A 14,794-nucleotide genomic window follows, 5' to 3' on the forward strand; every position below is an offset into this window, starting at 1 on the left:
CTTTTAGACCCAAGCTGTGAGCAAGGGACCTTCAGTCCTGCTCCCGGCACCTTCAGTGTTACTCTAAAGGGTGCACTGTAAGCGTAAGCTTGCATTGAAATTCAATTGAAAATCGTGGCCCAACCCTGCGCAGGGATTGAGTGTCGCTGAAAAAGGGGGTTTAGGTGCTGGGTATACTGCTTGTGGTACTTAGTATTTTCTGCAGTGAATGTGAGATGATGATGCTTCAATCATTGTGGTGGAGGTGGGAGCTTCTGGAGTTGGAAAAAGGAATGTGTCAGGGTGCAGAAACAAGCTGGGTAGATCTAGGCATTGATGTTGTCAGAGGTGTGCGAAATCTAATTCACCTTCCAGGGGTGAGCCCGTAAGGAAGAGTGTAGTATGAGGAGCTTTGGAATCAAGCTCACTAGCACCCCCTGATAATACCATTCCTGATTCTCTTTTTCAGTACAAGTGTGACCAGTTTTGGATATTGATTCCAAATATGGACCAGAGTGGCAAAGAGGTGTTTAGTTTCCTATGGAAGTTTGGTGTCTGAGATCATAGAATTTACTGCAATCATCCTTAGCTTCATCAGCTTGGTCAGGGCATTTATGTGGAACCAGGAAGGTTGTACATTTTCTGTTTGAAATAGGTCTGGTTCCTGATATGTTATCAATGAAATATATTGAGGAGACCAAGAGATTGGGTTTTTCTAGGTGGCGGTGGCTAGGCACATTTATGGCTTTACTTTCTTTTTTGCAGGTGCATGGCTGGGGTTTTCCTGCGGGTCATTTTATTATTTGTATAATGTTATCAGGGTGGGCTAGGAAAAGTTAGGTATCATGTGATGGTTAATGACCCTTATTCATGAGGTTCTGTTGGCCTTATGGGACACTGGGGATTTGTGTTTCTGTTTATGAAATATGTTTATTTCATCTTGCTTTTGTGTTAGCCCTTTTTGGGGCCTTTCAGTGGAGGAATTGGTTGCTAGGGCTGGTAATGGGATGGAGTACATGGGTTTACAATTTCAGCATGTGTTTCTAGGTGAAGACTCGATTACTTTAAGGACTCATAGATCCAAAATTGATCAGCAGGGGAAAGGAGCCATGTTGGTTTTGAGAGTGGTTATGGGTTTATACACCTGTCCTGTTTTTAATGCAAGAAACTTTTTGAGAGTTAGACCAAAAGCAGGGAGGCATTTTTTGATACATATGGATTTAAAACCATTGACATGATACCAGTTTGAAATGGTGTTGAAGAGAGTGTTGGATGTGTGTCATTATGGGATCCATTCCTTCTAGATTGGCACTGCCACTTCAGCAGCTGCTTTGGGCCTTTCTGATGCTGTTATCCAATGGATTGTGAGGTGGATGTCTGGTGTTTTGAGTTGTATGTTAGGCCTGAACAGCTGAATTTGTAAATGCTTTCACAATAGTGTTTTTTGTTTTTAGTCAGAATCATGCTCTGGCAATCATAATGTTTGGATTATCAGACATTCTTATGTGGCTTGGGTCATAAGTATACATGCTTGCACCCCTATTGCCCTTAGCTGGGCTTGGCGGTCCAGGGAGTGACAGTACATTGGCTGGGTGGTTGTGGAATGTGCTGGAATCAATTGATGTGCTTTATTCAAAGTTTAATGAACTCAAGAACATGGCTAGAGGCATTGCTGATCCATCTTGGTGGAAATGATTTGGGCAAGTGCTCTTGTCGGCAGTTGGTGGATACTGTATGGAAGGACTTAGTCACCATTTTGTGTTGGCTTCCATCAACACCTGTTTGTTGGTTGATATCATTCCAAGGCCTGTTGCAATGGACCAGATTTGTGGGGGTGTTATCATGTTAAGTTGAACCAGCAAATTGGCTTGTGGTTGTGTTTACAAGGCGGGAGGCATATCAAACACATGTGGGCATGGGAAGCTTGTGGGAGCCTATATCTTTCAGATGGTTTTCACATATCTGACGTTGAGCTCGATTTATTTCTTTAATATATTGCAGGAGGCCTTGGAACAGTTATTTTCAGGATCATAGGCTGCATCTTTTGGGGGAGTCATGGGATAAGCCATTAGCTTTGCTATGTTTGTGGCAGGTTACCCAAGTTTTGTTAATTTACTGGGTTGCATTGCCCAACCAGCTGAGATAGCTGGTGGGGCAGTGATGGAATATTGACTGAGTTGGAGCGATTGGATACAGTCATTAAGGAGGTGGTTCTTTGCTGGGCTGAGGCGGGAGCTGTCTATAGAGGCAGCATGGTGCTATTGGTGGCGGATGCATCCTGCTGGGATGTGGCGGATAACAATCGGGGCTGATAGTTATGTTTTGAACTTGGGTATTGTGCTGTTTTGGTGTTTAATAAAGCTGTGGCCTTTTGATCTCAACTGATTAGTCTTTGTCTTATTTGCTTGGATTGTTTAAGAAGGCTGGTTGGAGGATGAAGGGATCCTGGTTACCCTTGTTATCAAGGATTCACCATCCACTATCCTTTATTTAAAGCAGAGAAGACTTAATCAAAAAGGAAAACAACCAGGCTTTTATCTGTTTGCAGAACTTACCATAATTAAGTTGCACATTAATCTCTGCTGGTTACTGATTCCAAAATGATAAAGCCACCACCAAAAGAACTCTGGACCATAAAGTCTGTCCCATCGCCTTAAAAAAGGGATAGGCAGAGAAGACCATGACTCTATTGGAAGTGATGTTTTAGGTAATAACATTCCAGCTTATACTGCTAATGAACTTGGCCAAGCCCTCTTAAAGCTTAAAATGTTAAGTTTTAAATTGAGCCTGGAAGCCAGGGAAATCTTGAAAATCTGGAATAATAGGAGCCATCCTCAAGCAACTAAAACTTCTCTAGCAGTCAGATTATGAACCACTTGACACCTACTTGTGAGTCATACTAAAACAATTTCACTAAACTATTTGCTAAGGCACTTCTTTTTAGGAGTAATCACACTGGTACAGTCTTGTGTTGAGTTAGAGCAGCACAAATGTTTTCTATTCAGAAGGAAGTTATTGGGGGAGTGAGGGAAGTCCTCACTCTCATATTTCTTTGCCAGAATTTGGAGTCAGGGGAGAAGGAAAACCTGCCTATTGCCCTTATTCTTCCAGTTATATAGTCAGTTTCTGTTGTGGTGTTTCTGATAACAATGCTATAAGCAACTGTTGCTGGAGAATATCCATGCTGAGAGGGAGTAAATCTCTCAAACTGGGTCTGCCTTTCTATAGGGGAAAGGAAATCTTGATCCACATTCATGGTGAATGAATATCTACACAGGAACAGCAAGAAGTGAGAAGATGTAAGTGTGGAAGGAAGTGTAAGTGTGGAAGGAAGAGGGAAGGAAGTGTGGAAGTAAGTGTGGAGGGAAGGAAGTAAGTGTGGAGGGAAGGAAGTAAGTGTGGAGGGAAAGAAGTGTGGAAGTAAGTGTGGAAGGAAGAGGGAAGAGCTGATCATTTGGTGCTCTGTTCAAATGTCCCAGGAGTCCAGGAATGGAAGACATGTGTGTGAAGGAGAGATTCAGGTAATGGAGAACCAAGTACCTTCCCCTATCATTGAGTACTTCACTGACAACATCAAAACCGACCTCCCCTCTATCATACTAGGAGATTTTAATCTCCATGTAGATGCCCGCCCCGTCACCCCAGCCTGCAAAATCTTGCTGGACACCCTCAAAGCCCTTGGATTTAGTCAAATCATCACCAAACCCACACACAAAGCAGGTCATACCCTTGACCTCATCTTTGTCAACTCCCAAATAACAATATCCACTCCACCAGTAGTCATCCCTGTACCATGGTCTGACCACTTCCTCATAAATGCCAGTTTCACAACCAACTCCCCACAATCCACCTCGCTAAATCATAGTAAGACCATTTCCTTTCATAAACCTTGCACCACAAAGGATCTCACCATTGCCTTCGACAAAACATCAAACAACTTTGACCTTACAAACCCTGACACGGCACTACTATCATGGAACCATCTCACCACCACCATTGCCAATGAGATTTGCCCCATCATCCACAAGGAAATTCCCACCACACAAGCTGAGAAAAGAAAACCATGGTATTCCATTAAACTAAAAAAAATTAAACAGGACCTAAGATCCAAAGAACGAGCATGGCGCAAACAACCATCGGCCACACACAAAGCCACATACAATAACACCTTACACAAATACCATCAAGCTATCACCCAAGCCAAATGAGACTTCTACGCCACAAAAATCCATAAATACCAATTCAACGTGAATGTTCTATTCGCATATGTCACAGAACTCACAAACCCTTCCTCCCTCTCGTGCAACGAGACAAATACCAGTGACAGATGCCAAGAATTAGCAATGTACTTCAAGAATAAAATTGATAACATCCTCACTCGTTTCCCCACCAAGCCCTCCCTGCCACCCCCACACAACGATCATAACAACAACCTTAGAACCTTCGACCTCACCACAAACATGGAAATTGAGTCTATTTTAAAAAAGATGAAACCAGCCTCCCACATCCTAGACACCATCCCCTCAAAAATCCTCTCCGTCCCATCCACCATTGCAAAACCCATTGCTAACATAATCAACTGTTCGCTTACATCTGGAAGCATCCCAGACCCACTTAAACTTGCAGTAGTAAAGCCCCTTCTCAAAAAATCAAATCTTGACCCCTCAGACCCTGCTAATTACCGACCTATTTCCAACCTGCCCTTCATCTCTAAAATACTGGAAAGGGTGGTTAACAACTTACAGACTTCTTAGAAGACGGTAACATTCTCCACCCTTCACAATTTGGCTTCCGTAAGGCTCATAACACGGAATCCCTATTACTATCAATGACAAATACCATACTTAAAGGCCTGGATCACAGAAACTCCTACTTACTCGCCCTCCTAGACATTTCGGCAGCCTTTGACACTGTCAATCATCAAATCCTATTGACCCGCCTGGCTGAAATTGGTATTGCAGACACAGCTCTCGCCTGGTTCTCCTCCTATCTCACTCACAGAGAATACCTAGTCAGAATTGATAACCACCAATCATCACACATACCCATCACACATGGTGTTCCCCAAGGATCCTCCTTATCCTCCACCCTTTTCAACATCTACCTCTTACCCCTATGCCACCTGCTATCCGACCTAGGCTTGAAATTCATCTTATATGCTGACGATGTGCAGATTCTCATCCCGATCCAAAAATCAATAGATGAATCATTGCACTTCTGGGAATCTTGCCTTACCTCCATCAACTCCATGCTATCCAACCTTCACTTAGCCCTAAACACCTCAAAGACTGAACTACTCTTCATCACCAATCATCCTGACCGCACTCCCCACCACACACCCCAGAACACAACCGCAGCCCAATACCAACTACATGCCGGAAGAGACCTGGGTGTCCTCATTGATCATCACCTAACTTTCAAACTCTACATCAAATCTCTCTTCCAGGGAGGCTTCTACAAATTAAATGTCCTCAAGAAACTCAAACCCCTACTACACACCCAAGACTTCCGAACAGTAGTCCAGACCACCATGCTTACTAAACTGGACTACTGTAACTCCCTCCTACTCGGTCTTCCCGCATCCACCATCAAACCACTCCAGATTCTTCAAAACTTCATGGCCAGAGTCATAACTATCACCCGTAAAACGGAACATATCACCCCTATCTTAAAGGACCTGCATTGGCTACCCATTCCCTTCCATTCACTAATCACTATACAAAACCCTGACCATCCTTCATCGTTCATTACACAATCTCAGCCACCACTGGTTAGATGAAATGCCTCGTCTCCGCACCTCTGACCGCCCCACTAGAAGCACACTTGCAGGCACCCTACACACACCCTCTCTCAAGTCTGCGCATTTGTCCATTACCAGAGAGAGGGCCTTCTCCATCGCTGGTACCTCCCTCTGGAACTCCCTCCCCACGCCCCTCCGTCTAGAGCCATCCCTGCACAAATTAAAAAAAGGAGTCAAAACATGGCTCTTCAAGCAGGCCTACCCTGACACTAACTAAACATAGTCCTTTCTCCCTTTCTGCACCCCTTGGCATCCCCCGTCCGCCTGCCCCATCTCACCCGCTCTCCTTCCCACCCTTACCTTTCCTTATCCGCCCTCCTGCCTGCCTCCCCTTTCCCTCATGCACTCTACAAACAGCCAAAGCTCTCTGAATCACTCTGATAAAGATATTGATGTATAGAATATACACACTCTTTATATCCTTCTCCATGGTAATAGTAATACATAAGATGTATATAGTTTTTACATAAGATGTACATAGTTGTCTACAGTTACTTTCTTTGCTTCTCTCTGGTCTATTACCTATGTACCCAGTTTTCCCCACCTCCTACTATTAGATTGTATTTTCCTCCTTTCAGTTCAATGTAAACCGACATGATGTGCCTTACGAATGTCGGTATAAAAAAGCCTATAAGTAAATAAAATAAATAAATACCTCACGGTTCTTGGCACAAAGGATTGAGAGGATCCTAAAAGGGCACACCAACAAGGATCAATAATCCTCTTGACAATACAATATTTATTTTTTATTTCTCCTGAAAAATATAGTGAATTGCCATTTTTGCCAACCAATACTACTTTCCAGTAAACAATTTAATTTTGGAACACCATACCTATATCAAGAGTCTCCTGGGGAATTCACCATCAAACACCTTGGGCCCTAGAGCTTAATTATCACTTTTAGAGAATTTGCACTAGGGTTGTAGGTCTGAGTCAGGATTAAACCCTGATACTGAATGTGGACCCCAGATAAATGTTGCACCAGGAAGGGGGGCCATACAAGCTCAAGGCAAGTTAGAATTCAGTACAGTAGTTATTTCTCTGCTCCAGACTTACAATCTAAGAGCATGCTTTACAAAGGCTTTTCTCCTATTCTGTGTCTCTCAGGCTCTAAATTTAAACCTAAGGCTATAGAAGGTGAAGTGACTTGCCCAAGAAAACAAGGAGCATTAGTGGGATTTGAACCCTGGTTTTGGTCCCACTACTCTAACCACTAGAGCTACTCTTTCACTCAGTTTATTTAATGTGTCCAGGTGAAAACCATTTACATTCTTTGAAACAGGTAAATCTTTGTTAGGCAGTATATAGGCAAAAGTCGGTATCACTGTTATAACAATCCATTGTATGGAACACACTTTAAGAATTCAAGTTTCATTAAATAATTTATTTTGTAATACTTTTGTTTAAAAATATTGAAAGGAATATGTTCCTGAGAGTATAGGTATCCTCACAGTTATGGTACTTAAATATCCCTATGAGTATTTCAGCACATCATTAATAGAAACTCAATTGCATCTCAACAACTTCCTTCTCTGTGGAGATAAGATTAATGATTGATGTATTAATTAAATTTATTGTGCCATAATTCCCACACTTTATGGTGTCACATCTCATTTAAGAAGTTTTCATTACAGTAGTCAGGCTCATATCCTGGGAACACAAACTATTATATATTTAATAGACATCATATAATAGTTACATTGCAGAAAAGCACATTTTATAAGTCAAAACATTGCATACTGTAAGATATATTGTTGTAATGTACAGAAACAATCTATGATAGTCACCTTTGTAGGCAATTTTACTATTTCTAAAGGAATGCACGGTGAATAGGGATGGACAAGAATGACAATAAAATAGTGATACTTAGGATTCAGTTTTTATATATGATTGTGCTTTCAAGTTTTGAATGGTTTATAGGGGTATATATTTGTTTTAAATGAATGCTGAAAATGTGACGAATGAGGCCATTTTCTATCTGTTTTTAATGGAAAAAATGAAAATGGACTTTAATGAAAATAGCTGAAAATGTTTGGGTATTTTTGGTTGCAGGAGAGATGCTCACTCACCACTGCCTTATTGCAGTTTCTATAGAAATGCCCTCTCATGGTCTCCATAGAAATGAGGTCACTTTGGCCCTGCTCAGGAGCACTAGCCCTATTTCTTTGGAGACTGTGATAGGGCAGGAGCATGTGGGCAGTAATTTTGCCCTTTAGAACCCCAGAATCCTCTCTGATCAAGTAAGTAGGGACTAGGGAGGGCTCCATTTCCATCATTTATGGAAAGGGAGAGAAAGGGGTTAGAGGGGCCTACCTAGGTCCAGCCAGATAGGGCTGGGCCTGGCCCTACTTTTCTAGCAGGAGGAGGGTACGACGGACCCAGAGTGAGAAAAGGCCTTGGTTGGGGTATGAAAGACCTCTAGGAGGCCTGTTTCAATTTGTATTTTTTGTTTCAGGGGTATCTTTTTATGTTTTTCAATTTGGCAAATGAATTGAGAAAACAAAAGATGAAAAAATGAACTGAAACAAAAATGTACATATACCTAGAAGTTTAGTTAATGTACATGGCAAAATTCTTTTGAATAATAATTTGCAGAAGAAAAACTGCTTGCTGTTTTACTGTGCAGGATTTCCAATACACTGAACCGTTTTCACTCCAAATTGGGATTTTGAAAAATAACAGGCAAGAAAGATATTGACATTCCCAAGCAAAAATAAATACATCGTAAGTTAAAGGAGAAAAAATATAGCTCAAAAGCTCTGCCTAGGAAAAGCAGATTGTCAATTTTTGCATGAGGTTTTAGACCAACCACTACTCAAAATCACAAAATATATTTTCAATACCAAAACAATATGCTGGACCGATTTATCTCTTCCTGATATGCGGTGTTTCTCCCTAACATAAGTAGTGAACACCCATTCTCCTGGGTTTGATGGAGACAAGGAAGAGAGTATGCTGCTATTTGAAATGGTCTCAGATGAAGTGCAATCCAAAAGATATACGATGATAGGAAGCCTTCAGGCTAGAAACATAGAAACATAGAAATGACGACAGAAGAAGACCAACGGCCCATCCAGTCTGCCCAGCAAACTTTTGCACTCTTTTTTTTCTTCTCATACTTATCTGTTACTCTTTGCCCTTAGTAACCTTTTTGGTTCTGTTTCCCTTCCCCCTCCATTAATGTAGAGAACAGTGTTGGAATTGCAACTAAGTGAAATATCTAGCTTAATTAGTTAGGGATACCGCTGCAATAAGCAAGCTACACCCGTGCTTGTTTATCCCGAATATGTCATTCAGTCCTTGTTGGTTGTTGTCTGTATATAGATCCACTTTTCTTCATTCCCCCTGCCATTGAAGCAGAGAGCTATACTGGATATGCATTGAAAGTGGAGTGTCAGACTTTCTCCCTTGCCGTTGGATCAGAGAGTAATATGCATTGAAAGTGAAGTATCAGACTTACTCCCCTGCCGTTGAAGCAGAGAGCTGTGCTGGATGTGCATTGAAAATGAAGCATCAGGTTTATTTGGTTTGGAGCAGTATCCACTGTAACAAGCAAGCTACTCCCTGCTTTTATGTGAATGGAAATCCATAATTTTTTCCCCACATTACCTCTTGCCGATGAAGCTTAGAGCAATGTTGGCGTCACATTAAGGGCTAGATTTTAAAAGCCCTGCGTGTGTAAATCCTGCCAGATTTACACACGCAGGGCACTCGTGCGCCGGTACGCCTATTTTGCATAGGCCGCTGGCACGCGCAAAGCCCCGGCATGCACGTAAAAGGGGAGGGAGGGGCATGTCCAGGGGCGTGTCGGCAGTCCGGGTGCATGTCCTGGGGGCGTGTCTGGGGATCAGGGGTGGTCCGGGGTGGGTCTGGGGGTGTGACGATGGTTCGGGGGTGGGCCAGGAGGACAGTCCCTTGTCCCTCAGCACTGCGGCCTGTGCTGGATGGCCGGCGCCATCTTTAAAAATGGCACGGGCCATCCAGTGCTCCTACCATGTGACAGGAGCTGGCCAATGGCATGGATACCCTGTCACATGGTAAGGGCAAAGGGCCATCGGCGCCATTTTGATTAGTGGCAGCCGATGGCCCGGGAGCGGGAGATCGCTCCCGGGATCCCCACTGGACCACCAGGTACCTGTAAAACATTTTCTTGGGGGGTCAGGAGGTTGGGGGAAGCTAAGGGATTAGTTTTAAAGGGTCGGGGTGGGTTTAGGGTTATTTTTGAGTGCCGTTTTTCCCACCCTCCCCCAAAACAATAACAGAACCCCCACGAACAATATCAGGGGGGTTTCCTATCGTTTTGGGGGCGCCCCCAATTTCTGACGATTTTGAAAATATCATACGATATTTTCAATCGTCCGAAGCCCGATTCACATCCCTACTGGGCACACTGGTTTGTGGACATGACAGATATCTCTGAGCTACTTTGGCTAGGTGTGGCCAGACAGTGGACTTGTGTGCCCAATATGCCAGTGGATCTGTCTACATGTCCTCTGTGGGCTCTGAGAGATACCATGTCACTGACATTTGTGCTGGTGTCTCCTTTGCTTGGGTGGGCTGAGAAAGCAACTCATGCCAGTTGCTTTCTCTCTAGCCCATAGCAGAATAGATGAATCTTTATGGGCAACATGCCTTTCACGTACTGAAGTGGAGGAGGAGGTACTAGCTGTCGCTGACAGAGTGCTGCTCCTGCTTGAGCTTGCACTACTCTCTGAAGTGCCCACTGTTTCCTCCTCTGCTTCATGCCTAATCTGTCTCTGCCTATTGCGCTCCTGTTCACAGAATTTTGCTAACTGCAGGTTCTTCACAAATGAGAGACAATTGGACTGTAGGACGAGTTTCCCTTTCACACTGGGATCACAGACTGTGGTGAGCCTGTATGAGTGGTCTTCTGTTAACGGCCTTAATCTCTCTTGTACCTGTTTCTGCAAAAAGGCCAGATAATGCAGCACCTCAGCTGTCATTCCCTCTTTCTGTTTAAAGCCCTCCAAATTTTCCTCCAGAAAATTAACTATAGGGATGATGTCAGCCAAGGTGGCACTTCTGGAACTCAGCTCCTCCATGATATCCTTGAAGGGCTGCAGGATTTTTATCAGCTGAATCATGACTAACCAATCATGATGCCCTAGGGGATTATGCACACATATGTCCATGGAACCAGAAAGTTCATGAAGGGGTGTCTGCAGCTCTACTAACCTCTCCAGCATCATAAAGGTAGAATTCCACAGGGTGGCAATATTTTGAATTAGACGCTTGTGAGGCATGTCCAAATTAGTCTGCTTTTGTCAGAGAACCTGCCCCACCTTCACACTTCTGTGGAAGTGTGCTGCTATGTTCCTGCACTTGTGTATTAACGTATGCAGGTACTCATTCTCTTGGTGATTGGACTCCAACCCCAGAGCTGACTTCACTACCAGGTGCAGAGTGTGTGCAAAACATCGGATGCTCTGAAAGCACCATTCGTATATTGCGTTTGCCATGTTTGCACCATTGTCTGTGACAAAGAACCCTGCCTGAAGATTCCTGTCTGGCTGGTGTAGTTGCCAGCCCGCCAGCATCTGTCTGATGCATGCTAGAATATTGGCTGAGGTATGGGCCTCGTCCATCAGGTGGGTTTTCAGTAAAGCCCACCTCCACCCTGATACTTGTTCACTAATAGAGCTGCTGCCTGCCCCTGTCTCAGCCAGGTCCCACCAGTGTGCTGACAGGGAGAGGTAAGTGTGTGCAGAATCCATGGTGGTCCAGATATCTCTTGTAAAATGCACACTCCCCTGTGCATTAGCTAGCAGCGCTTGGATGCAACTGTGACACTGGTTGTACAGGCTGGGGATGACCTTTCTGCTAAATGTGGTTCTGGAGGGGACTTTGCAATTTGGAACTAAGACTTTAGCAAATGCTTGAAACCCACATTCTCCACTATCTGCAAGGGGTGGTCATCAAGGGCAATCATTTCCCCAATGCTCCTGGTTACAACTTTTGAGGCTGCCTGCCTCCTTCCCCAGGATAGCATTATTGAACACCACCCCATTTCCTCCATGGTGAGTTGTCGCTTCTGCCACATGGCAGGGGGCTGCTAGACAACTTGACTGCTAGAAGGGGCTGAGGGCATGGGGTGACTCTGCTCCTTTTCAACCACTTTATGCTGCCTGGAAAAAAGGGGTCTCCTGACTGGTACTGCCACCATCCCCAGATGGCAGTACTGTTGTTGGGTGTTGCCTCTTCAAATGATGCATCATGCCAAAATTAGTTAGATGTCCCATTTGCTTGCCTCTGCTAATAGCCCTGGCACAGTAATTGCACTGAGCAAAACGCAGGTTCTCTGTCACTTTAAAGTGGCTCCAGATTGCAGATTTCTTTTGTGATCCCTTCTCTATAGCCTTCGGGGTGGATGCTGGCACTGGAGTTGAAGTAGTGGGTGCACCCTGAGAAGCAATGCCAGGGGCATCAGTCACACTCTGTGCTTGCGCTGACTGCTCTTCCTCCTCCTCATCATCAGTTTCATCTCTCCCCTGCAGCACTGAAGTGTTGGCTAAGACAGGACTAACTAATCCTCCTAAACCTTCTTCCATTTCTACTGATGAGAATCTCACACATGACGAGTCTTCATCAGAATCAGAAGCAAACAGTGCCTGAGCTACATTGTCAATGCTAAGTCGAGTGTGCTGTCCCACTGCTGCTATTGGATGTCACCCTTTAGTCTTGCATGGCTCAGCCTCCCCTTCTCTCACCTCCAAAACTACAGGGTCAGAAACAGGTGGTGGGGATGCATCATCTTTAAATTTAATTTTTTCCTGATGGAACTGCCTTCCCCTCCAGAGATTTTAGATTGGAACAGGTCCATTTTTAACTTTAATGGGGGACTGGCACTGCCTTTTGAAGTGTTGCCATTCCCAATCACTCAACCACGTCTAGCTTTCCCTGACATTATGGATTTAATGTCACTGCCTACTAGGGATTTCAATTAAAATAATTTTTTCCAAAAGAGGCCCAGTGGGGATTTGGCTTCAGAGAGCACCCCTGTTCCAATATTGTCCAGTGCCCACAGACAGCTGTATGTTCTTGTGCAGGCACCAAGCTTGTAAGGTAAAAAGAGGCCCACTGGGGATTTGGCTTCAGAGAGCACCCCTGTCCCTATATATGTAAGCCTGCAACACTGCTCAGTGCCCACAGACCACTGTATGCGCTTGTATAGGCACCAAGCTTGTAAGTACAAAAGAGGCCCACTGAAGATTTAGCTTCTGAGAACACCCCTGTCCCAATATATGTGAGCCTGCAACATTGCCCACAGACTGTTGTATGTGCTTGTGCAGGCAGGCACCAAGCTTGTAAGTACAAAAGAGACCCACTGGGGATTTGGCTTCAGAGAGCACCCCATCTCAATATATGTGAGTCTGCAACACTGCCCAGTGCACTGACTTCTTGGCTTAAAAGAGCACAAAGTCAGCCTTAGTTCAATAAAAAAAAATGCAGTTAAATAAAAAGCATGGCTTGCTTGGCACAGTAGCAAAAAAGAAGAAATATCTTTTTCAATGGAAAATTCTATCAAAGTAGCTAGCAATTGAATACAGATTTGAGACACTCAGACTAGCTCTGAGTGCAGCCACCTCCTCAAACCACCTCCCCAGGCCATCCCCGCAAAGACAGTGCATGGCACGCCGCGTGCTTAAGGTATAAATTCTGCTGCGTCATCAGGAATAGCATCACAGAACACTGAGTGAGAGCGGTGATTGGCTGCATTAGAAAAATGCTTAGCTCTGATAAGTTGCATTCTGTTCTCCTTGCCAACCTGTCTGACCCACTCTATGACAGGGCTGTGAGGTCACTTATGACTCACAGGAATGGGCTGGTTTTTGCTATCTCCTATTTCAAACGGCCACTAAGAAATCACTGCGAGCCAAAAGAATGAAACTAATATGATATGTTGTATTCGTGGGGGATCGCGATGCGTTTCACGAACCCACGAATACAACAAATAGGGACTTCTGCATTGCGGATTGCCCATGTGTTGAAAACGAATGCACATCCCTACCACTAACCATGCGCAAGTGATAATAGAGATTTTCATAGGTTTAGAATTAAGGAGCAATACACCAAACATTGTTTCTGTTAGCCTCCTTTTTGTTGCTCATCACATTTATAATCTTTGATCTCAGAAAATGTTTTTTGTACATTTTTTGAAATTATGCTTTTAAAAATTCCCTTATCTTCAAAATATTTGGTGAAAAACTTTCACCCAGTTTTGTAAGAGACTTGCATCCAAAATTCCATTTGAAAAACAGGGTAGAGCATTAAATGCAGCAAAGTTTAACATGCCCATCTGACATTGGCCCATGTTTTGTAATCTTCCCCAAAGGCTTAGCTATCGCTGTGGTTTTCACAATAACATTTCAAATTCTTGGTTTGCACATATTAATCAATCTAAACTGCAGCTCTACAGATTGATTATAAATGTTAAGAGCAACAAAAGGAAGCAGGATCAGAATCAATGTTTGGTACAATGCTCCTTAATTATGCTCTATACCTATAAAGATCTCTATTATCACCTATGCAGGGTTAGTGTTTTTTATGATTGATATTTTGATTGTCACTATACTTTATTAAATATTAGACCAATAGTGCTGAAAATCAGTGCTAGGCACCTATATTTTGTGCCTCACCCTATGCCAGCCCACCTGGTGGCCCTCTATAAGGCCACCTAAATTTTGGCACCTTGAGGTCAATATTCAAATGCATTTATCCATATAAATATTTAATGGAGGATATTCACAAAATTGCTATGAAACGAAAGATGCTATTGCTAGGTGATTTCAATCTTCCATATATTGATTGGGACATCCTGATTGCAGTGTCTTCTAGAAGCAGGGAGACTGTAGATTCTCTGCTGGGAGAACTGTTCTGTAAACACAGGAAGGAAGCTAGTGCATTGCTTACTTTCTTGCATGCAATGCTATTTTATGTGTAGAAACCCAACATAAGCCTTTGAAAATTAATCGTATGGGGACAATTTTGACACCC

Source organism: Rhinatrema bivittatum, chromosome 10, assembly GCF_901001135.1.
Source record: "Rhinatrema bivittatum chromosome 10, aRhiBiv1.1, whole genome shotgun sequence".
Taxonomy (NCBI): Eukaryota; Metazoa; Chordata; class Amphibia; order Gymnophiona; family Rhinatrematidae; genus Rhinatrema; species Rhinatrema bivittatum.